Source organism: Apodemus sylvaticus, chromosome 9 (assembly GCF_947179515.1).
Source record: "Apodemus sylvaticus chromosome 9, mApoSyl1.1, whole genome shotgun sequence".
NCBI lineage: Eukaryota > Metazoa > Chordata > Mammalia > Rodentia > Muridae > Apodemus > Apodemus sylvaticus.
This window is the reverse complement of record NC_067480.1, coordinates 6,633,703-6,657,706: the sequence shown is the minus strand read 5'-3', so window position 1 is coordinate 6,657,706 and position 24,004 is coordinate 6,633,703. Positions and strand designations below refer to the sequence as shown.

The following is a 24,004-nucleotide window of genomic DNA, read 5'->3' as shown; positions in this document are numbered from 1 at the left end:
TCCCCATAAAGTTGACCTTTGTGCTTCCAACTTAAGATGGTGTGCTCTAGTTTTACACTAACTTGACACAAGCTGAAGTCAGCTGAGAGGAGGGAACTTCAATCATTAAGAAAATGCTTTCATTAGCACAGTGCTGGATGTAAGCCTGTATGGCATTTTCTTAGTTTGTGATTCATGTGGGAGGGCCCAGCCCACTGTGAGTCCTGCTATCCCTGTGCTGATGGTTCTGGGTTCTACAAGAAAGCAGGCTGAGCAAGTCATAGGAAGAAAGCCAGTAAGCATGCCCCTCCACAGCCTCTGCATCAGTGCAGATCCTGCCCTGCCTCCCTCCGGGATCCTGCCCAACTTGAGATGCTGCCCTCACTGCCTTTGATGACAAGCTGTGATGTGGAACTGTGAGCAGAATAAGCCATTTCCTCTCCAAGTTGCTTTTCTCATAGCATCTCATCCCAGCAATAGTAACCCTGAATAAGGCAGATGGGAAACTCCCGTAGGGAATCCTTGACAGCAGTTTCCCTGTTTCTGGGGCTTTGCATGGAGCAGAGATTTAGGGACAAACTCAATAGAAACCATCACGTTTTCACCAGACTCTAAAACTAAGAATGGTGTGGCAAAGCACAGATATCTCTGTAGCATGAAGCCTCCTAAGATAGCCATGGAGATCTAATGGAGGAGAAGCCCCTGTGGGTCTTTCCTCTTAGAGATACTCTGCTGACTCCCCTGTCCTGGAAGAGTGGTCTCCTGGCTCCATAAGTTCGGGATCTTAGTACTCAGCTGTGTTTTCCACTATCAACCCCCATGTCTATCTGTCCCCAACCCGTGTCACCATGACTAGACTTCTCCATCTCTTCCTGTATAATGTCACCCAAACCAAACCTCTCTTGCCTCTCTCAAAAATCCCCTAGTAAACCAAGTGCATTAGAAGCTGACTTTGATATAACTTGGATTTACTTATATGGAACTATGTTTTTTAATGCCCTGCATTAGGGGAAAGGACTCTGTTTGGTTTGGGCTCTTCAGAGATGCCCCCTTCCTTCATTTCCTTTCCTTCCACATCTCTAATTTTAAACCAAGCACTCATACTGACGAGGCTGTTCTATGGCTGAAGATGTGACTCAGTGGTAGAGCACAGTAGAGTGTTTGTCCAGCTCACAGAAGGCTGTAGGTCCCATGCCAAGCACTGAATGCCCTTGCCAAAGAGGCTATAGCTATATATTTCCCCCTCTGGCATCCAGTTTTCTCAAGAAGACTGACCCCCCTCTTGCACCTTTCATTTCCTTGAGTCTATATATAATCTTTGTCTCTATAAGCCAATAAAAAAGACCTGGCTCAATGCCAGCCTTGTGTGCGGCTTCCTTTGGCCCTAAGCTTTAAAGTCATCTTCTCCGTCTGTGTTCCTGCCTTGGGAACCAAGACAGTTCTACCTGTGGCCACGCCTAACCTTAACCACTGTTCTTTAAATACCGGCTCCTACTCTGCCAGCATCATCAAGGGTAGCATCCCAGACCCGTCCCATTTGCCACCTGCAGCAGCTCAGCCAGGGCAGAACCCCAGGCCGACAACATGGGGCTGTTGGCCTTCTCTTCTACCTCTGGCACTGTTCTTCTTGCACTGGGTCTCTGAGAGTGAAGAGGGACTCTGCGAGGTGAGACCACTGACAGCAAAATCAGGATGCTGGCGTGGGGGGCTGCGGGAGACAGATATGCCATCTTTGATGTCTGCATCACTGTTGATGGGGGAAAAATTAATACATAAAATAGTAAAGATGATATTAGAATTTAGGGAAATGCTCATGGGTGAGAATGATATTTGGCACTTAGCCTGGGAAACAAGAAATCACTGCTGAACAGTTTTGAGAAGCCAACAATGTGATTGAAATCAGGGGAGAAAGTAACTTTGTAAAGATATCAACAGGACAAAAAAGGTAGAAGTCACCTTTTAAATTACAAGTGAACTTTTAAAAAGTCATTTATTCTAAATCATTCCATGTCCATACTGCATATCATTCTAGGGATCTGTGTGTATAAGACCCGCCTAACAGACAGTCCACGGCTTCCTGTGCTATGGATTTCAGGATGGAACAGAAGTAGCCAGAAGCACAGGGTCCCGCCCTGTTCTCATCCACCCCAGGTAATGTAACGTTTTGCTCTTCGCAGGGACATAAAGTAGGTTTACATTCAAGTAGATGGTACAGGCTGGTTAAAATAAAAGTAAGTCACGAAAAAATACTGGCGAAGAGACATTCCCACGTCTGTTTTAGCAAAACAAACAAACTACCCTTCAAAACGGGAGGGCTGCGAGGTTGTCATTCACATGTCGCACGCCACTGGAAAGAAAGGTGAAGTGAAAAGGAAAACACTGATTTATTTTGTTTCTTAACTACTTGGTCATAAAACCAAGATTCCAACGTCAGTAGGCAACTGGTTCTTTCTTTTGAACTGGTTTGCTTTCTGTGAGGCCTCACCTTGTCTTCCCATTGCATCCTTCATGTAGTGGGATGGATTGTAAGCGTCCCCAACACCAGGGCACAAAACACCCTGCAACTGGCAGGCTACTGCAGACACACTGTCACGTGAACACCCTTTCTACCTCCGCCCTGCAGGTCCTTCGAGGCTCACACCCAAAGCTTCCCGTTTGCTAGGCCAGTGACAGCGGGGACATTTCTGCTGAATGACTTGAACCTCATCAGCCTGTTCGCCGTTCTGGATCAGTCACCAGACTTTTCCTCTTGTATTATTCCCAAGCATTTCCTATTATTCTTGATTCTCTATTCCAGACTCCAACCTCCGAGTGGGCAGGCTAAGCTCTTGAATCTTTTTCTAGTCTCCTTGAGTACTGTCTGAACAAACATTCTGGCAGCGGAAGGGAATGAGGTCAGCGGGCTCTGTGCGCATGAGCGTTGCCATGGAGTTCACGCAAAGGAGACAGACAGGGCTTCCAGCAACAGCACTTTCCCCCCAAAGGCTGCAAAACTTTGGAGCCAGGAAAAGCAGCATCCTCAGCCAGAGCCACAGGAAGTCAGAAAGAACAATTCTCTATTTTTCCTCTGTCAACCAACCACATGATTAAACCCTAAAACACAAAGAAATAGCGTGGCTGATTATTGAAATTTGGAACCAATGCATTGATGGCACTGGGATGGGAACATTTCCCTCTCTTGTTCTTTATTTATTTCCACATACACCGAGTAAAGGCCTTTGATTTAGAGAGCGGCCCTTTTCTTTTAAAGCTTTTAAGCTCAAAGATCAAATCTCTCATGTACTCCTTCATCAGCCTTTAATCCCCCTAGTTAGCCTCGGAAGCTGCTGACGTTGTTTTTTTAAGAGACTGCTTCTGTCCCATACAGGTCTGAATTGGCAACCTCCCAGCATCTGTGTCTAATTTTCTGCAGTAGCAGCAGAAGGCAGGAGGAGGCAGAAAGAGGGCACACAGGAAGACTTCTTCAGTGTTGCTGGTGGTACCCGGGTACCCACATGTGACCGGAAGTCTTTCCTCAACTGCTGGGTCCCGCCCCTTAATTCTCCGCTGTCCAAAGTAACCAAATGCCAAGCGCTGCTTACATATTTCAAACAAACAAACAAACATGGAGAAAATGCCTTAGGTCATACCCTACTGGCTGGACACAGAAGAGTTGTCACCTTAAGAATGGAGGATGGCCTCATATGTAGGGAATCACTTCTTAGCAGAGGCACGGTAAGTCAATCACAGACTTGAATTCAAATAAATGAAATGGGTTAATTTCTCTCCTAAAACCTTTAGCCAGGAGACAAGAGGTAACCAGAAGAAACAAATATGATGGCTGGCATGGTTTAACATGGAAGTTGCCGTCAATCTAAGCATTTTAGCGTTAGGTCCTCAGGTTGCTGACAGGTTAGTACTGAATCCCTCACACAATGACCAACAATGCATTCATTCTATTCTTCCTTCGGCATCGAGGGTCTGGACCGGAGGATGTCAGACATTTGATGAGTGCCAGCTTGCTTTGGTTCCAGTTTTGTTTTGATGCCATGGATTGAATCCCTGGGCATCTCATTCCACTATTGAGCTACTCCAACTCCAGTTTCGGTTAGTTAAACCGGGCAGAGCAGAACTGAGACTATACCATTTTTTATCCATTCCCCTGATATCTTGCTGGGCATGGCAGAAAATGTTACTTGACTTTGCTGTTTCAAATTACTTGAAAAAAGAATGCACTGATTCATTTATGTAATGATATTTTTATTTTTAATAAAAGTACATAGGTCTTTAGCAAATAATTTAGAGTCTAAGGGTTGTTTTTATAGATTACTGGATGGGATTAAATTATTTCCTTAGGTTTTCTGCTAAATGGCAATTTTTAAAACTAAAGGTAAATTGTAGGCAGTCAAGAACTTATGTAAGTTGCATAAGTTAGAGAGCTAAGGACAGTATTTACCTAAGAAATATTTGCTCAGTAAACAATCTCATTATCTAAGCTTTTCTGGTCCCAGAATCATGTGTACCAGAGAATGTGCAGAATCTCCCACCTGAGCTCAGAAACAGTAAGCCAGGGATGTGTGTGAGGTGCACTTGGGGATAGGGGATGGGGGGACTACATTGGGATAGTCATCAGTTAGAGTGACAGAGTTTAATAGTGGGAGAAAAGGGTTAGATCCAGTTTTCCCCTTGAGGTAAAGCTGAGAGTTCCTCAGGAAAAGTGTACCACTTTGTGAATATCTCAATATTTAATTGTTCTATAGCTAGGATAAAAATCTTAAAAATAATATACCAGAGACTTTTGAAAATTCAAATGATTTCTTAAAAGAGATACCTATTAAGGCTTATGTAAAGAACTGGGCATGTTGACAGATATCTGTAATGCCAGGGAGTCTGAGGAAGTTGTATGTTCAGTTCTGGGCCAACCTGGGCAACTCAGTCCCTAGTGGGACCCCTAGACCAGCCTGAGGAACTTAATCTGTACTGAGACCCCATCTCAACAACACAAGGCAGGGGCTGGAGATACGGCTCAGCAGTTAGGAGCATTTCTGGATCTTCAGAGGACACACGTTTGGATGCAAGCACCTACCCAGGCAGCTCACAACTGCCAGTGCCACCAACTCTCAGGAAGCACCTAACACCCTCTTCTGGCCTCTATAACACCACACAAATGATATACACAAAGACACAGATACATAAAAGAAATCTTTAAAAATTATTTAGAAAAATAAAAATACAAATGAACAAAAATATCAGCCACATAGAGAACCAAGAGCAGGTGGAGGGTGTGTTTCACTGCAGTGTCTTATACACATGTGCAATGGTGCTCTAGATGAGGGAGACCATACACGTCACAGAGGGACAACTCTATGGCTGTCATGGTTTCTTTACCTGTCCCCCAACACACACACACACACACACAGAGAGAGAGAGAGAGAGAGAGAGAGAGAGAGACCAGGAGCTGACTTCCCGAATGACACACAGGGCCACATTTTTTTAAGGGAGTTTAAATCCCACTGAGATAATTTGTATTCATAAGAGTTCATGGGACAAAACCATGGAGAAGTAACTCACATAGTAGGAGTTACTGGCTATAAAAAAAGAAAGACTTCCCTAATTAGTATTCAAGACACACCATCTGTGTGGTAGCCAACAGGCCTGGCAGAGCTGGTTTGGAAGAGCCTAAGTTAGCTGTTCCACCCCACCAGCTGGGGTCACAGCAGCCACAGAGATCGGCGGGAGGAGGAAGAGATGGGACTCCTTTCTCACACTCTGCTAAATCATCCTAAAACCAAATAAATTAGGTTCCTGCCTAAGCATGGAACTCCACAAAGCCACTGCGATCCAGGAGACTTTCTGAAAGATGACCCCATCTCTGTCACGACTCTTGAAAGTACCTTTAATAAAGGAAAAGGCCACGTAGCCCATCATTAGAGATTAGAATGGCGTAACAAACCAAAGACTGGAGCTAAATTTAGCTGTATGATGATAATAGCAGAGGCAAAACTTGTGGTACTTGAGACCAGGAGAGAGGAAGGTGTGTGTGTGTGTGTGTGTGTGTAGCCCTGGGTGAAACTGACATCAAAGAGATGACCCATGATAAAGCATCAGAGGGCGGGATGAGGGAGAGAGGGAGGAGGGAGGGAAGGAGGGAGGAAGGAGAGAGGAGGAGGAGGGAGAGAGGGAGGAGGGAGGGAAGGAGGGAGGAAGGAGAGAAAGGAGGAGGAGGGAGAGAGGGAGGAGGGAGGGAAGGAGGAGGGAGGGAAGGAGGGAGAAAGGAGAGAAAGGAGGAGGAGGGAGAGAGGGAGGAGGGAGGGAAGGAGGGAGGAAGGAGAGAGGAGGAGGAGGGAGAGAGGGAGGAGGGAGGGAATGAGGGAGGAAGGAGAGAGGAGGAGGAGGGAGAGAGGGAGGAGGGAGGGAAGGAAGGAGAGTAGGTCTTGGCTCACAGTTTGAGGGTACAGTCACAGCCTTGGGAGCAGGAGGTGGCTGGTCATATTGCACCAACAGCTGGGAAACAGAGAACATTAGATGTCCCTTCCCAACTTCCCCTTTCCCTGTTTATTCCATTCTGAAATGAGTCCATGGAATACAGTTGGTCATATTCAGGATGGGTTTTTGCATCCACTCATCCTGATCTAGAAAATCCTGGACATGCCTCAGAATGGCCATTCTCAATCTCAGGGAGTTGACAACAGAGATTAGCCACCACACCTGGCCCGTGTAAATCTTGCTAGCTGTGGGCATGTTCTAAGGCTTTGATCCATGGTCTCTAGGGTATGTATGTGAAATGGCCCATGGAGTATCTGGAGCCTTGGAGAGCTGGGGCTTTCTCCAAAGTCCTCTGATCTTACTTGGATGTATCCTTTGAGGTGAGATTGCCGCCCCATTCTTTCTGTGCTTCTGTGAGATAAAACTGCACCCACTGAATGCAACATGCTCTCATTGGAATATACCACACTTACCACAGGCCCTAAGGGCAGTCAACCTCAAGTTGAAATATTAAAAACTTAGCCAAATCTTTTTATTTTTCTGAAATTGAGTGCTTCTTGTGACTTGTTATCATAACAGAGACAGGAATAACACAAGGCAGAGTCTTGATCCCGAATCTGTAAGCTGGTAGGTATTCACGTGCAATTTAGGGTGAGGTCTTCATTGTGCTATTAAACTATAATTATCCACCTATAACGTAGCAATCATGTCAAGCTCAACCACAGGTCTGTGATGGAGTTACTTATGTAAATATTTTGCAAAAATAATCTACATATTAAAATAAAGCAGTACGTCTGCACCAGAAGGCTAGGGCCCGACAACACAAACTCCCCAGAGAGAGGACTGTGTGAGGTGAACCTGCTTGCTCTCAGGGTAATAAAAGATGGGAAGATGGCATTGGTGCCTAAGAGCCGAATACTGTCGTCCTGTGGCCATGAGGCTTCAGGTCTCCAAACCATGTCGAGAGACTTAGTCGAACTGCTACCCTTGTGCAACAACAACAACAACTGTGAGGAAGGGGAGCAGCCCCTGCTGCCCCACCACCCACTGGCCTCTACAGTTCCTGCTGAACCGCAGCAATGGAAATGATAATGGGAATGGGAAGAATGGGGGGCCGGGGTGTGTTCCTTCCTCCTCTTCCATCCACAATGGAGACAAGGAGAAGCCTTCTGTATGCACAGCATGAGTCAGAACAGAGTAGCTCAAGAGGCAAAGAGTTCCATTTCAGACACCATAACCGAGCTGTGTCTCTAAGCATGAGGAGGTGTGGAGCCATGAGGAAGGGGGGTGTTTCCTCTGCAGAGTTCCTAAAGGAACTCCCTTCTCTCTTCCTTTATCACGCGTTGGTTTGGGGGCTGGGCATCTATATTGGAAAAGGACTAAGCCCACCTTGTGCCAGCCCCTGCTGAGGGAGACAGAAAAATCCCTGGAAATTCGTGTGGCCTGTGAAGTGGTGTGTTGTAGTTTGAATTTGAGACCTGTTGTTAGCATGAGCCCCACCTACCGCCCTATTTATACCCAATTCCAGTAACTCTCAAATCCAGTATTTTACTCAAACTCTGTTGGGGCAATTTACTAACCTTGTTCCCTTTTTGGCCTGTGAGACACTTTAGAGACTCCGAACAGAGTTTACTGTTGTTTAGAAATTTGCAAGGGCTTTTATCCAGCAATGGCACCGTCAGATTATAATCTTGTCAACACTGCATTGTCTCCTGTTAGTGCCACCAGTCACCTGCATCGTTCATGCTGGAAGCTCTAGCCATGCAATCACATCTCTTTCTAAATGGGATCAGGTTCACAAATAATACTATAAAAGCTTTGTTTAGTCTTTGTTTTGTTTTCCAGGGCAAAAACAAGCTTCCCTAAGCTTGAATTTATAGTTATAAAATGAAAACAAAACCAAAAAAGAAAAAAAAAGGCAAGACAATCAAGACTCAAGGAAAAAAATATCTTGGGCAATAAAAATTGCTTTAAACCAAAGGAAAGAAAGAAAGAAAGAAAGAAAGAAAGAAAGAAAGAAAGAAAGAAAGAAAGAAAGAAAGAAAGAAAGAAAGAAAGAAAGAAGGAAGGAAGGAAGGAAGGAAAGGAAGGAAGGAAGGAAGGAAGGAAGGAAGGAAGGAAGGAAGGAAGAAGGAAGGAAGGAAGGTAGGAAGAAGGGAGGAAGATGGCTTTGCAGGCCTAGGCGAGGTCTGAGGAGCCATCCCGCTCATTTGTCATGATCCTCACAGGCTGGGCTATGACTCCCGCACAGCTTTGCTGGCCTGCCTTCTGTGTGCTGCCGTGGAGGTGTTCTCTAGTCAATGCCCAAAGGATGGTCCTTTCACAAGCTCTGAAACAAATTTAGCACTTAGCTATAGAGGCAGCCAACATCCCTTTGGAAAACACAATGTAACACGCTTATGCTTATCATTTACATAGCCAGACAGCTGGAGTCTACAGAAATGCAAATCCTGTCATCGCTTAAATGTGGAAGGAAGAAATTCTCTTCTCTGAAATGCAAGGGAGAGGGGCAATGATTTGAGGGAAAGGTGATCAACAAATCCAAACTTCCCCCACCCCCATGCACATAAAACAGAAATTCAAATGTCATGCAAAGGTACACGGATGGCAGGTGCACATATGAGCTCTATGTGCTTAGCTTCTGGGCCTTCAGCCAGGAGCCTTGTGGCTCCAGGGGACTCTCCAGTAGGGCCTCTCCACACACCATGGAACCATGTTCTGGAATGCTCTCTCTTCCTCCTGCCTTTAGCTTTCCTTCATTCTGCCCTGATGATTTTTTTCTCTTCCCATGGAGGCAGTTGGTTGTTTGATGGACTGAATTACTGGGAGCTACAAGCAATATTAACTCGGTCCAACCTTATCTTTGCAACTCAGTTCGGAGTCTGTAAGCACCCTGTCCCCCATAGGCAGGCAAACGGCCAGTCAAAATATAACTTGTGCCAAATGCTACTGATATGAATTGACTGAGCAATTTTTCTACCCAATTTTCTATAAGACAGACATCCCTAACAAGGTGCATACACAGATATTTATCCAAAAAAAAAAAAAAAGAAAGAAAATCCAGCAATTGCAAAAATTACTGTTTCTATGAGTCTCTTTCATTATTTTAAAACAAAGGGTTTATCCAACGTGCAACCTCTTGATCCCCCACTCTAATTGAGTGGCTGCCTTGAATTTAAAGCCCAAGTTGCTTTCAGCCCTCAGAATAGCCCCTTAATTCATTCTCAAATCACAGAAAGTGATTTATATTCTAGAATGTTCTGAGCACAGCTGAGATGCCCACTCTGGGGCTACACTAGGCTCATGGAGGTTAATAGGTCAGTCTGCAAAGAAAGAATTTCTATTTCTTTGGAGAGACATGTGTCCTCTGTCTAGCAAACACTGGACCAGCCAGCAGAAGAGTTTAAATGAGTGCCTCTCAAGGCCAGAAGGATGCGCTCAGCTCCCATTTGCAGAAGTATTACCTGAGCTTCAGACAGGAGATGAATGGCCGAACTCAGAGCTCCTATAGGGAAGAAAAGGAAACTGAATGTTTCTCATCTTTCTTCCCCAAATTTCTTTAAATAGAATGGCCACAGGCAAAGGGCCAAGAGGTAGGCACAAAGAGGCCATAATTAAGGCACGCCACTTGCACGTGGGAGGCCCCGAAACATGCTTGGGAAGAAGCCATTGAACAAATGCTGCAATTATGTGGATGTAAAGAAACACTCCATCTCTTAGAAGCTTTAATGAACACGCGTGATGTAATTAACTCTGCAAACTTAGTTTAGGAATTTGGGCTTCTATGGTTGCATTTCACAGAATTAAAAACTGTTGCTTTTGACTAGTAACCACCCGAATGACATGGTGGGCTGGGCAGGGAGGGGCTGCACACTCATGCAGGAGGTGTCTCAATGTGCCTTCTGCAGGCAGGGAAGGCAGGAAGCCACTGCCTCCCCTTTTCCTTTTCACATAGAATACACAGACCTGTCCTCTCTACTGGAAGTGCAAAGCCTACATTTATTAGCTGTGATAAAATAAAAACACAATGCTTTCAGCAGTGCTAATTGTCATCTTGACAGAAGGTACATTCACTTGGGAGATGGGCCTCTGAGGAGATATTTTGACTATGTTAACTGAGGTTGGAAGTCCTAGACCACTGTGGGTGGCACCATTCCTTAGGCAGAGAGTTCTGGACTGCAGTAAGAGTAGAGAAAGAGAATTCTGTTTGCAACAGACAGAAAACTAGAGCCAATCAAAATACAGAGGCACGGATCCCAGTCCTAATTAATACATAGACAACACAACTCTTGAACCTGAGGCTCAGAAATCATGTGGGCGAGAGTGCCAGAGGAACAGAGAGCTTGCTGTGAGGTAGTGTCTCCTAGAATATCAGAAGGTGCATTCGTAAAGTCTTACACAGACTGCCTGAGCATTATCTTAATGAGGACAACACAGGCAGACATGTTAGCATGGATGAGGGGTGGGTGGCTCACCAGGACTCAACTAGACACAGAAGAACAGGCAACTACAAAATACTCAGAGTTGAAGAAATAGTCTTCCCTAGGAAAAAGCTTAGCAGTTGATTATTTAATACCAATGGTCTGCCCTGAAAGTATATACATAAAAGTAACATTGCCAGGTGGTGTGTAGTGGAGGTGGTGGTGGTGGTGGTTGTGGTGGTGGTGGTAGTGATGCAGGTGCTACACAGAGAAACCCTGTCTCAAAAACAAATGAAGTAAAAAAAAAAAAAAGATCATATTTATGTGCAGATATATTGTGGGAAGTATTAAAAAATGAAAACATGTTGACCTGGCGCATTCCCTCGCTCATGCCTCTAACTCTCTGCCTCAGCAGCCTGGCCAGCTACGCACTGGTGAGCAATGGCTGACCTGGGTTTTATCTCTTGGAGATTCACTGGCCCAGAGCTCCTGAAACATCTCCAACTGGGTTGCTAGGTTCCCACTGGCAGGTGGCTACCACCAACCCCATGCTTCAAATCTCCCTCGGCCTATGTGGAGCCTCAGGCAAACTAACACTTGGCCACCATACCTTTCTTTCTTGAAACCAGAGGAATATCTGGGTTCTTTCCAGTTTCTGGCTATTATAAATAAGGCTGCTATGAACATAGTGGAGCATGTGTCCTTATTGCATGCCAGGGAATCCTCTGGGTATATGCCCAGGAGAGGTATAGCAGGGTCCTCCGCAAGTGTCATGTCCAGTTTTCTTAGGAACCGCCAGACTGATTTCCATAGTGGTTGTACCATCTTACAATCCCACCAGCAGTGAAGGAGTGTTCCTCTTTCTCCACATCCTCTCCAACACCTGCTGTCTCCTGAGTTTTTAGAACCCAGATATCCCTCAATGTAGGAATGGATACAGAAAATGTGGTATATATACACAATGGAGTACTATTCAGCAATTAAAAACAATGAATTCATGATTTTTTTAGGCAAATGGTTGGAACTGGAAAATATCCTAAGCGAGGTAACACAACCACAAAAGAATACACATAGAATGCAATCATTGATAAGTGGGTATTAATTAGCCCTGAAGCTCTGAATACTGAAGATACAATTAGCATATCAAATGATTCCCATGAAGAAGGAAGAAGAGGGCCCTAATCCTGGAAAGGCTTGATCTAGCATTGTAGGGGAGTACCAGGACAGAGAAAAGGGAGGGGGAAAGATAGGAGAATCGATGGAGAGAAGAGGACTTATGGGACATATGGGGGGAGGGGAGAACTGGGAAAGGGGAAAGCTTTTGGATTGTAAACAAAGAATATAGAAAAAATAACAACAACAACAACAAAGAAACCAGAGGAGCTGCAGCTTGAAAGAAAATGCAACACAAACGAAGTTCAGAAACAATGGTAACTCAGTCTGGGCCAGCAACTAAGACCTAATCTTGTAAGTCTTATTAAAATCTGATCCCTCAGGTGGCAGATCCACAAGGATCCGCAATGATACCAGGAAACTATAGCAGCTACATCTTAGCTCCAAAGGGAAGTAACTCTCTCCTGCTTCCCTTCTTCCTCAGTACAAACCGGAAGTCCCGCTTGCTTGCCCAGTGATTGGCTGCTTTATTCATTAGGGGACTGGTTCACAAGAACAGCACCAAGCCCATCCACCAGACAGATACACATACATACACAGAGACACATATACAAACAGATACACACACACACACACACACACACACATACACATACACACACAGAGACACATATACATACAAATACACATACATACATACAGACACATATACACACTAATGAAAACAGAGACATGAATTCGAAATCAGCAAGGAGGGCACATGGGTATGTCTGGAAGGATGACAGAGCAAGGGAAGTGATGTAATTATGTAATCTCAAATATAATTTTCAGAAGGAGTAGAGAAAGCAGCTGGTCACCAGCATGTGTGCACTTGGCCTTCACTCTGTCTTTTGTTTCCCTGAAGCTGGGATACTAGGACTCCCCAGCCATGGCAGACTGTAACCTTGAACTGTGAGCTGAAATAAACCCTTTCCCCATGAAGAGACATCCGTCAGGGTGTCTTATCACAGCCATGAAGAGAAACTAAGAAAATGGGTAACGGCCAACACAACATAAAGGCGAATGCCTCAAGTCATCATTTACATAATCTTCATTATGATTCTAGGAATCTTTCGAGAAGTTTTTGATTGCTCGTTTTTAATAGCAAAATTACAGATTTTAATAGGAAAAATATCTAGAGAAAATATCGAGGTTGGGCATGATAGACCAGTCCTTGAATCCCAGCATTTTGGAAGCATAGGCTGTTGAATCTCTGGAGTTGAAGACCACCCAGGTCTATTTAGTGATTTCCAGGTGAGGCAGAGTTACATACGAACACCCTGAGTAGGGCCAGGTGGAGGATAACCAGCACTTCCAGGACTCAGCACTTCCTTGGGCTGCCTGCCACATGGGTAGGTAGATATTTCCATTTCTCACTCCCTGTCCTAGCCCGAGGCGCCCCGGTCATAGAGCACTGGCCTGGGAGATGTTCATCACCTCCCCTGTGCCGGATAACATGTCTCACTGTGTCTCCAGCTGCTGAGTGCATTACAATTGTGTGTCTTTGCACAAACGTTCTCATTTGAGACATAAGAGCTAAGGCCTAGGAATTTGTATTTATGGCCACATCTTTAGATGCTGAGCTGTAAATTCTGAGCTTTGGAAGAATATCAGAGACAGCAGAACACCTAGGCTTGGTCCTCATAAAGACTGGGGCAGGAATTCCCAGCTTCCCCTAGGCCCACTGGTCTTTCTTGATATAATTACCTCAGAGTTTATCCGTTCATGCTCCTGACATATTTAGAGGTGTGACTCCTTTGCCAAAAGCAGGGGGGAAACCATGCACCTGGAAATGGTGGCTACTAGACAATTAGGTATCTACATGCCAAGCAGAGATGCCTCAGTCTGTCTACACACCATTTGTGTCATTTTCTTACCTGATTGTGGCTTCTGAGGACTCAGAGAACTCTGAGGAGCTAGCTAGCCTGCAGTCTGGAAGATATACTCAGGGACTCCTCCCATGGTGAGGAGGAGAGTAAAGTTCATGTCAACACAGGCCAAGGAGCAGAGAAAGGGGAGGAGCATCTGCCCTGAGCATGAGTACCCTTTATTCTGTCTGTGCTCCTAGGCCATCTGCTGTTTCTAGCGACAGCCAACTTGTCCCCCTGAAACACCCCGACTGACACACCCAGAGTGCTTCACTCAGCTGGGTGAGTCAGAGTCCCATCAAGCTGATAGTGAACACTAACTGTAACATTAGCCACAATTGGCACCCCACTCTAGGTATCCACTACAGAGTCACGATCTCTTCATAGCTGCAGAGTGCTGAGCCCTGCTCACGTACGCCCTTATCCATACTGTCGATGGCTGGTTACCAAGGAGCTAGAATCTGCTCAGGACAGATCATATCTGGAATGAATTCTTTGCTCTAGTCCCTGAGTGAATCTCTCTGACAGCAGGCTAGCTGGCCTATTTGGGATGTTAGCACTATAATGTTTTCTGGGTTTTCAGAAGCCAAAATGAGGTAAGAAAAAACAAATGTCATGCAGACACACCAAGATGTCTTTATTTGGCATTCAGACACCTAAATGTCTAATTGCCGCCATTTTCAGGAATCTGATTTTTTTTCCTCTCTGCATTTGGTAAGAGATTCACAAATCTAAATATGTCAGGCCTGTGAATAGATGAACTCCCTGCAGTTTTTGTATGATCTCATCTGAGATGGTCCCGCACAGTCAAAATAATCAGAAGCAGCTTTTAACAGTAGCTCTTTTTTAAATTCTGAAACTTAATGACATTAACTGAGGCAGAACAGTTTAAGGAAATGTCAATTATAATACACAGCAGGCACTGATGGGCCAAAAACCATTCATCTGTCTTAGAGGGTTATTTGTTCAAGTTGGAAAGTGTGTGAATGTGTGTGCTTACATGTGCACACATGTGTGTTCGAATGCATGCATGTGTGTGCTCACATATGCAGGTGTGTGCTGGTATGAATGCATGGGTATGTGTGCTTTCATGCACACATGTGTGTGTATGCTTGCATGTGTGCGTGTGAGTGTCTCTGTGTCTTATGCATGTACTATACATGTGTGAGGGTGCCTGTGAGGAGGTGCACACGCATGTGTAGAAGGAAGAGGATAGCTTCACATGCCATTCCTTGAGTCCAGCCCACCAATCTTTTATCTTGCAACTCACTAAAATAGGCCACAGTGACAAGCTAGCGAGGTCTACTGTCTTTCTGTCTACCTTTGCCTCCCCAGCACTGAGAATAGCAGCACACACTGTGCCCAGCTCTCTCTGGTCTGTGTGTGTCCTGGGAACTGAACTCAAGTGTTTATAGACTGAGCTAACTCCCCAGCTCCCAGAAAGGCCACTCTTAAGGCTTGCCTATACTACAGGCTTTGCAAATTCCTGGCATTGTTACCTTGTATTACACAGACTCATCAGGCTCCTGTTAAACCAGTAACCCATGGGGCCACATCTTGACCTTCAACACAAATTCTAGTGAAGAGCATGGGACAACGGGCCCACGAGCCATGTGTTTTTGTAATCATCTCATGAGTTTTCCAAATTTTGAAATGGGTACTGAAGGAAGCCGTAGACATCACAAAACATAGCGTATACCTGCCCAGACATGCCAACTTTTACTTTTCAGAATAAAATGCCCTCGGTCAAAGCCTTAGCCCATATTCAACCTAGGAAAACTGGTCCCTGTCCTCTCTGGGTTCTGGCATCCTAGGCCCTGAACCTACAAAATTGACCACTGTTCCATATGGGATGTGGAAAGAGGCGAAAGCCCCATCTAGCAGAGGACATAGTGGTGAAAGTGGCCAGCCCAGGAGGGACTCATAATCTGTTCCTGTTCTGTCACTAGCATAGTCCGGGACACAGAGAGACGCCTGCAGTGCCAGCCGGTTAGCCCATTCACCCGCCCAGCACAGCCCTGTTTCTAGGCTCCAGCCGCTCGGCTCGCCCTCCTGCCTCCTGCCGTCATCTCTGTCACTCTCTCGCATCATTCTTGTTCAACACTGTGGAAGTAGCGCCCACTTTCCCAGGCACCCACAGTATCGTAGCAATATAGCCCACGGCCCTTGTTCATTCACCACATTCCAGGTAAGGCATCCCCTCAAGTGCCTGCCAGGGCAGGAGAAGCAGGTGACTGAGTCTTGGGAAAGGCATGTGGAAATATGAGCAATTGGAAAAGCTGCTTGGCTGGGTCCTGCAAGGAACGCTCAGCCTACGCTGCTGCCCAGAACCAAGTGCCGCCTTCGAGTCCATATGGCTTTGTGACACAGTCTGCAAGGAGGCAGCCGTGGCCAAGCACAGCTCCACATTTATCAAATTTTATCTAAAAAAAAAATCTAAGTCTCAAGATGCCATTGTGCCCACGGTACAAAGTGGATCAAAGGTTCTTCTTGAACCTTTATTATGGAAAGCAATTATTTCTTTGTTACACTAAAACATTGTACCACATCAATGGTCTGTTTATAAAGACGAGAAGCCCAGTTCTTCCAGAAAAGGAGAATGCTGTCTTTTTTCCAAATATGTCTGGAGAAAGGCAGAGATATTACCTTTTATGGACATATAGTAAGACACCTATCAGAAGTTATAAGCTATCATGTGCAAACTGATTTTAATAACATACATATGCCCTTTAATGAGTATACTTATTAATAGTTTGCTGCATTAGGGAATGTTGTCTAGATAGGGTATGCATTTTTAACTCTACATAAGTTTAAGCTTCCAGTATTCATGATAGTGATAGTTTGATGTGTCGTGTCATTTTGACTAGACCAGTGAGCATCTAGATATTAACTGAAACCTTATTGCAGGCATTCGTAGAAGCCCCACATACCTGAATTAGTGATAGAGCCAGAGGCTCAACTTTTCTTCCTAAGGTGGAGGGGCTTTGCCCAACCATTGGAAAGCTGGACAGAATAGAGGCTGAGCCTCCCACTGCTCTGGGAACTGACCTTGAGCCGGACTGTGTTCCTGGCCTTTAGGGCTGAAGGGCACTGCCAGGTCTTTGCAAGGCTCCTTCCTTCTGGCCTGAGGGCAGGAGTGCTGCTGTTCATTCTTTTTGGTTCCAGGCTAGACCACGAGGCTTAGTCCCTCTATCACATCAGCCATTTTCCTGTAACAAATCTCTAACAGACACAACTACACACACACACACACACACACACACACACACACACACACACGCACGCATGCACACACGTGCACGCACGCACGCACGCACGCACGCACACACACACTGCTGCTACTGTTTCCTTACAACAGAAGAGTTTTCCTTGGAACCTTCTCTAGTCTTCTTTGCCTACAGAAAGAGCTGATGAGAAGTAACCTGGGGCATTAATTCACTGTCTTCTAACCTGGTGAACACTGGCAACATACATTTCACACTGCCTCTGCTCTGAGAATCCCCCACTCAGCTGAGAGAAGGTTTTGCTGTCTTTCTGGAAACCCAGCTGAAGATGTGCTTTCTCTTGGGAATCCCCCATCCCACTGTGCCCAGCCTGCACTGACACCTGGGGATCCTCCGTCCTGCTCTGGTAATATTGCCTACACCTTGCAGTTGCATGTAGCCTAACTGCTTGCCCCTATGCTGTGACTGCACCATTTCTCCAATGGATTGCAGTCACCAGCACCCATACTCTCTGTGCTCATGAAATGGTCCATTCTTCCTGTCAATGTCTAGTGATGAGGCCGCAGATGTTCACAGCTGCCTGTCACTGTGACACTGGATCTCTGATTCTTATTTAGCCACAGAATGAGAAGAGAGATTTCACAACCTTCCAAAGGCACTGGGGTGAAAAATCAGAACTTCAGCTCATAATCCCAGAGGTGCCCACTGGCAAGCCTGCTCCAGTGGACATCTACTGGCTCCCTAGATGAGACATCCCAAAACTCAAGAGGCTAAGGCTAGGGCATGATAATGTAAAACCAGCCACATCAAAACCACAAATTGTCTTGAGACAACAAAACCAGCAAGCAAGGAAATTTCCCCTTGGTTCCTTGCTTAATAAAGTAAACGACTTAGGTTAGTAGTTCAAACTGTAGGGTTGGAGAGATGGCTCAGCCATTAACAGCATTTGCTGCTCTTCCAGACGACCCAGGTTTGGTTCCCAGCACCCATACAGAAGATCACAACCCTCTGTAACTCTAGTTCCAGGGGATCTGCTGTCCTCTGTTGGCCTCTGCGGCACATGGTGTGCATATGAACAGAGAGACCATATACATATGCAGACAAAAATAATTATGCAGATAAAAATAAAACTAAATAAATCTTCAAAAACAAATTTATACCCTTGTTTCACAAGATCAGATGCAGAAAGCCCAAGAAGCAACCAGTACAGCTGTCCCACGAAGGAGCTGAGTCACAAGAATGTGGTCCCTTCTCTACCTACCAAGGCAAAGAATTGAGGAAAATCCACAGCAGATTAAGAAGTTAGGGATCCTCCCGCCTGCAGCTGGGGTATAGCTGAGCTAGAACTCATATGTCCACAGAGTGGATTCCACTGCTAGGACTGAAGAATAAATAGTTTTCTCTTTGTATTAAATGTCTTTCACAATGTTAGATCTCTTTTCTACATGGCATTTTTAAACCTTTTGCTATCTACAATATTTTGTTAGAAAAATACTGAAGAATCAAATTGTCGATCTCCATAGACTCTGAGGCCCCCACACAGTTGTTCATCTATCTCACCATAGGTTCTATCCGTGCACAATACCCAGAGGCCATGAGCTTCCCACCCGCATCACACAAGCTATAAACCTTACAGCATTAATGGGCTCATCTTCTGATGGGAACCAAGAAGGACACAAACCCTTTGCATCAAATGACTATGAAAGAGAACAGGCGAGGTCAGTCGCTAACATTATAAAAGTTTAAAAGAAAACTACGCTAAAGATGTTCTACAGAAGTCTCTAGGTGACTTCTGAAACGTAAAATCTGCTTAATACGGCTTGTTCTTATCTTTTGGAAGAATTGCTTGCTGCAATGGAGGGAGGCTAATCAAATTAGATGCTGGCTTTCTCTGGAGTGGGGTGGCCTGGCAAACAGACGCATCTGTTTTGCTTTAATGATGATCTGATGATTGCCTTAGATCTGCTCTGTTTCCTTCCAGTCTTTCCTCTGTCCCTCATTTCCTTCCCAGTCTTGAGCCATTTTCCGGTCACAAAAACCCAGCAATTTCATTCAGATGACCGTTAAAGCCACCCTATCAGTGGTGCGAAGCACTGTGCGCCCCGTAGTGTGCACCACCCCACACTTGCGGCCTCCTAGCCGCCAGACACAGTGCTTACACTTAACTGTGGGTGGAGAGGTGGCTTTTAAAAGTAGTCTGTGTTTTTCCTTTTAATTTCTGCAACTCTTAAACAAATGTCTCTCCCGGAGGTCAGGGCATAGACAAAACCATTGGGAACCTTGCCTATGGTTTCTTCCCTCCCAGAGCGCAGGGATATGGACTGAAAGGATCTGAATTGAGCGACTCCACCAAATCACACACAATTAGAGTGGGCATTAAGCAAACACTTCCACAAGCTACAAAACCACTGGTGTAAGAAACCACACTACTGCCTGCAAAACCAGCTGACACCGGCTTCCGGCAGCCCAACTGTTGTCCATTCCTTAGGCCATTTGGTCACAATTATGCACAGGATACAGGGCTGCCCTGAGCAAGAATGTGTTCTTAGGGAGGAGAAGAACCTTAAAAAGACAGTAGGGAGGTAGAAGTCACCCTGGATGTAGGTGATGGGGACAGCGCTGGACCTGTGAGCCCTGTCCTCACCTGTGCTCACCACTCAAGAGCTGATGGTGAGGAGGTTTTGCACCATGAACGATGGGTATTCAACTCCCCCATCCATATAGACAAAAGTTTTCATTGATCTAAATAACCAGTTCAGTTTGGGTTTTATTTTTAACTGGGTTGTTTTATATGCATTGATGCTTGGCCTGCATGTATGTATGTGTAGGTACCCTACCATAGAGGACAGGATATGGAGCACTGCCCGCTGCTCCATTTGGCTCACCTCTGCTTGCAATGTGTCTGTGCAGCTGTTTCCTGACACTAAGACACCACAGCCCCAGCTACCGCTTCTGGGCTTTAACAAGCCAGACGCCTCCAACTGATGGCTTTGGCTGAGGACACAGGCTGACTGCTTCTGAGGATGCAGACACAAGCCTCCTTTCTGGCACCAAGAGGGGCTGGGTGACTGCTGGCAGTCACCATACATTTGAATAAGGCCCATTGTGCTGCTCAAAGAGTAGACTGGGACCATAGGCTAGAAAATATTCCTAGGTGACCAGGTACATAAAAGTATGGGATCTGCTTTTCTCTTTCCTGAGAAAATGAAACACATTTCAAAACCCTCCAGAAGGCTTTGATTCTGGCGTGTGTTAGGCAGAGGTAAGCGGCTTTAAACCGGGCTCCACAGTCCTGAGGACTTCAGCGGCAGGGGATCTGTTATTCACATTCATTTTGAATTCTGTTAAGCTCTCCAGACTTCTTTTTTTTTTTTTTTAAGTGTTTTTAGTCTATCTATCTGAGCACTGGGCCTTCGACAGCTCTCCTTTTATCTTCTAACTTCAAAGTCTAATTTTGAAATGAAGGTTTACTTTGCTAGAGGATTCTGAAAGTTTGATACTGTCAGGGACAATGGGTTGAAGTTTCTAGAAATGCATTTCAGACTCTGGAAGAACTTGCATTAGTAAGGCACATCTTTCCTCCCCGCCCCCACTCCTTGGCAGGAGGCTAGGTTCCTGAAAGAAGGCCATCATGTACACCTGGCTCACCAGATCCTGGGGTCGCCTACCTGGGGACAGATCATGGAGCCAATTCTTTGATTATTAATCTCCATGGCAAGTCTTCCAAAAACTTTACATATTTGCATCAATTTGAGATGCATATTTCCACTGCGGCAACAGAAAGAACCCCATTTGGCATCAGACGCATTAGGAATGGGATCTTGAGTTTGGGGTAATGGCTGAGGGTCACCTAACTTCTGGGAACTGTGGATTCCTGATTTGGAAAGGGATGGTACTGTTATCAACCCTGACACCATCTGGTCAGCTTCCAGAGTGAAATGCTGTTTATCCAAAGGTGCCGGAGGGAATTCTGGGTATGGAAAATGTCTCTGTGTTTTCAAAAATGAATCTTGAAACTGCATTAGAATTTACACGAAAAAATGCTCTGTGCCCTGCAACCACAGGGCCTTTGTGGTACTTGATATCCTAAGCATGATACTATAACACAAGCCTTTTAATGACGGAAGCTGAGGTCTACCAGCACTCCCAAGAGTCAGGTGCATAAACTATTGATAGAGTACAGATGAAGAGCAGCAGGCTCACAGGACTGTGGAGTGCTAAAGCAAACCACATATACCAGCATGTCAAGAGGTGCAAGCTGATACATGCTCTACTATGTTCATAGCAGCCCTATTTATAATTGCCAGATGCTGGAAAGAACCCAGGTATCCCTCAACAGAAGAGTGGATGCAAAAAATGTGGTATATCTACACAATGGAGTACTATTCAGCCATTAGAAACAATGAATTCATGAAATTCTTAGGCAAATGGATGGAGCTAGAGAATATCATACTAAGTGAGGTAACCCAGACTCAAAAGGTGAATCATGGTATGCACTCACTAATAAGTGGATATTAACCTAGAAAACTGGAATACCCAAAACATAATCCACACATCAAATGAGGTACAAGAAGAAAGGAGGAGTGGCCCCTGGTTCTGGAAAGACTCAGTGAAACAGTATTCGGCAAAACCAGAACGGGGAAGTGGGAAGGGGTGGGTGGGAGGACAGGGGAAGAGAAGGGGGCTTACGGGACTTTCGGGGAGTGGGGGGGCTAGAAAAGAGAAATCATTTGAAATGTAAATAAATTATATCGAATAAAAAAATTTAAAAAAAAAAAGGAAAAAAAAACCACACATGATATATACTCACTGGTAAGTCGATATTAGGCAAAGATCATGGAGTATCTACAATCTAATTCATGGATCACTTGAAGTTCAAGAAGAACAAAGACCAAAGCCTGGATACTTCAGATTTACTTAGGAGGGGAAAAATAATCAAGGGAAGTAGAGAGTGGGAGGGACTTGGGTGGAAGAGAAGAAGAGGAGGGAAAAAGGGGAAGAATCAGGTGTGGGAGGAGATGGAGGAGATGTACAGAGGATCATGAAATTGAACAGAGCTGTGTAGCAATGGGGGATGGGGAAATGGGGGTAGCAACCAGAAAGCTTCAGATGCCAGGAAATCAAGAGCCTTCCAGGATCCCACAGGGATGACATTAACTGAGTACACCAGAAAGGGGAGGGAGAGCCCTTCGAGACCATATTCAAAGGTTAAAGGTGTTGTAAAAATATTGTCTTTCGGGTCCACTTCAAGGGACTTCTTGATATGGTCAATGAAAAGAACAGGATTAGTTCAAAGGGAATTTTCTAACTAAATTTGTCTTCTGGAAATAAAATATATGTTATGACGCTTTCTATGTTTGAAATGGCTGTCTGTCTATAAAAAATAATGGAGATTACAAAACTGGAAAGTCAAAAAAAAAAAAAAAAAGAGGTGCAAGCTATACTCTCCTGAGTGCAGGAAGGGGTGACCAGAGGGAGTTCAAAACCACAGAGGCCAGCAAACTGACCACCATGCTAAGGCCGAGAAGCCTTTGAGCTAGCATTCAAGCTGAGTCTCACTTCACGACTTAAAATAAACGGTCCTCAAAGGACATAGCAACAAGCGAACAGAACAAATGGAAACCTAAGAGAGGGTTATAACCTTCCAGCCACCTCTTAGGACGGACACTGTGAATGGCCCTGGTAGATAAAATACCCCATTCTGTTGAATGTCCCCGTCTGGTGATAGCTCTAAGTTCTGTACAACTAATAACCCAACTTGGTTTCTGTGGATTTTATCTGGTTCTGCCTTGACATGAGAGATTCTTTTTGTTCAGCCGTGCTCCCAAATCGGTTCTGAATCAGAGCTGTAGGCTTTCCCTCACAATGTGGCAAAAGGCCAAGTGTGTAGAGTAGCGGTTCTCAATCTGTGGGTCGTGCAGCCTCTTTGGCAAATCTCTATCTCCAAAAATATGTATGCTATGATTTGTAACAGTAGCAAAATTATAGTCATATTATTTTATGGTTGGTGGCCACCATACCATGAAGAGCTACATTAGGTTGCACCATTAGGAAGGTTGAGACCACGGGAATAGAGTCACAAGGCAAGAGGTCTCTGCAGAAGGACCCACTGCACACTAGTACAAATAGACTGTTGTGCAACTCACTTCAGTTACCCAAACTTTCATTTCCGGGTTATCAGAACATATGCATAAGAATAAACTGTAAAGTCCCTTGGTTTAGCCAGGTGTTATGGTGCATGTCTGTCTGTAATCTCAGCACCAAGGAGACTAAGGGATGAAGTTTACAAGTTGACTTGTCTAGGTTATATGGCAACAACCTATACTCAGTAAATACAGACACAAACACATATTTTTTTCTTTCAAGCGTATTCTGCCTGAAACTGTGAGGGGCCCAAGATGATAACCACCGTGGATTCCATGCCTGAACCAGAGATACAGTTTTCAGTCCTGACAATATAGCAAGGGTAACCATTTCATGCTCCTGTAGTTCCCAGAAATACCCGGAGGAGCATCAGTGAGAAGTCCACATAGATAGAATGTATCAAGCTCACCTGTGATATAACAGCCCTAGCAATTCTAGAAGATGGTAGACCTACTCAGTTCACATGCAATGTCTGGCTGCCCTGAATATCTCCTACTTTCCTTCCCTACACCCTAATTCCTGGCTACCACATAAATTTGCATTGGTTTCTCTTTTCCACAACATCATTGCACCAGGACCAGGAATCCTGGAATTTTCAACTGAAACTCTTTCCCTTAGTCACGGGCATCTAAGTTTCCTGTGTCTCCACAGTTCGGTTGCTCATTTCCCTGTCTGAACAGACCATAGTCTCTTTATCCAGCCACCTGCTGAGAGACTTCCTTGCTGCTACTACATTTGACCAGTTCTGAAT

The 24,004-nt window shown here is 45.0% G+C and overlaps 1 protein-coding gene and 1 pseudogene across 1 annotated transcript in view; one reads left to right on the top strand and one right to left on the bottom strand.

Moving 5' to 3' along the window:
- The window catches only part of Ptprm (protein tyrosine phosphatase receptor type M), a 525,410-nt gene that overhangs the window by 325,321 nt on the left and 176,085 nt on the right, over positions 1–24,004 (bottom strand). The gene's annotated exons all lie outside the window — the stretch shown is intronic.
- LOC127692725 (BCL2/adenovirus E1B 19 kDa protein-interacting protein 3-like) lies at positions 7,402–7,853 on the top strand (annotated as a pseudogene).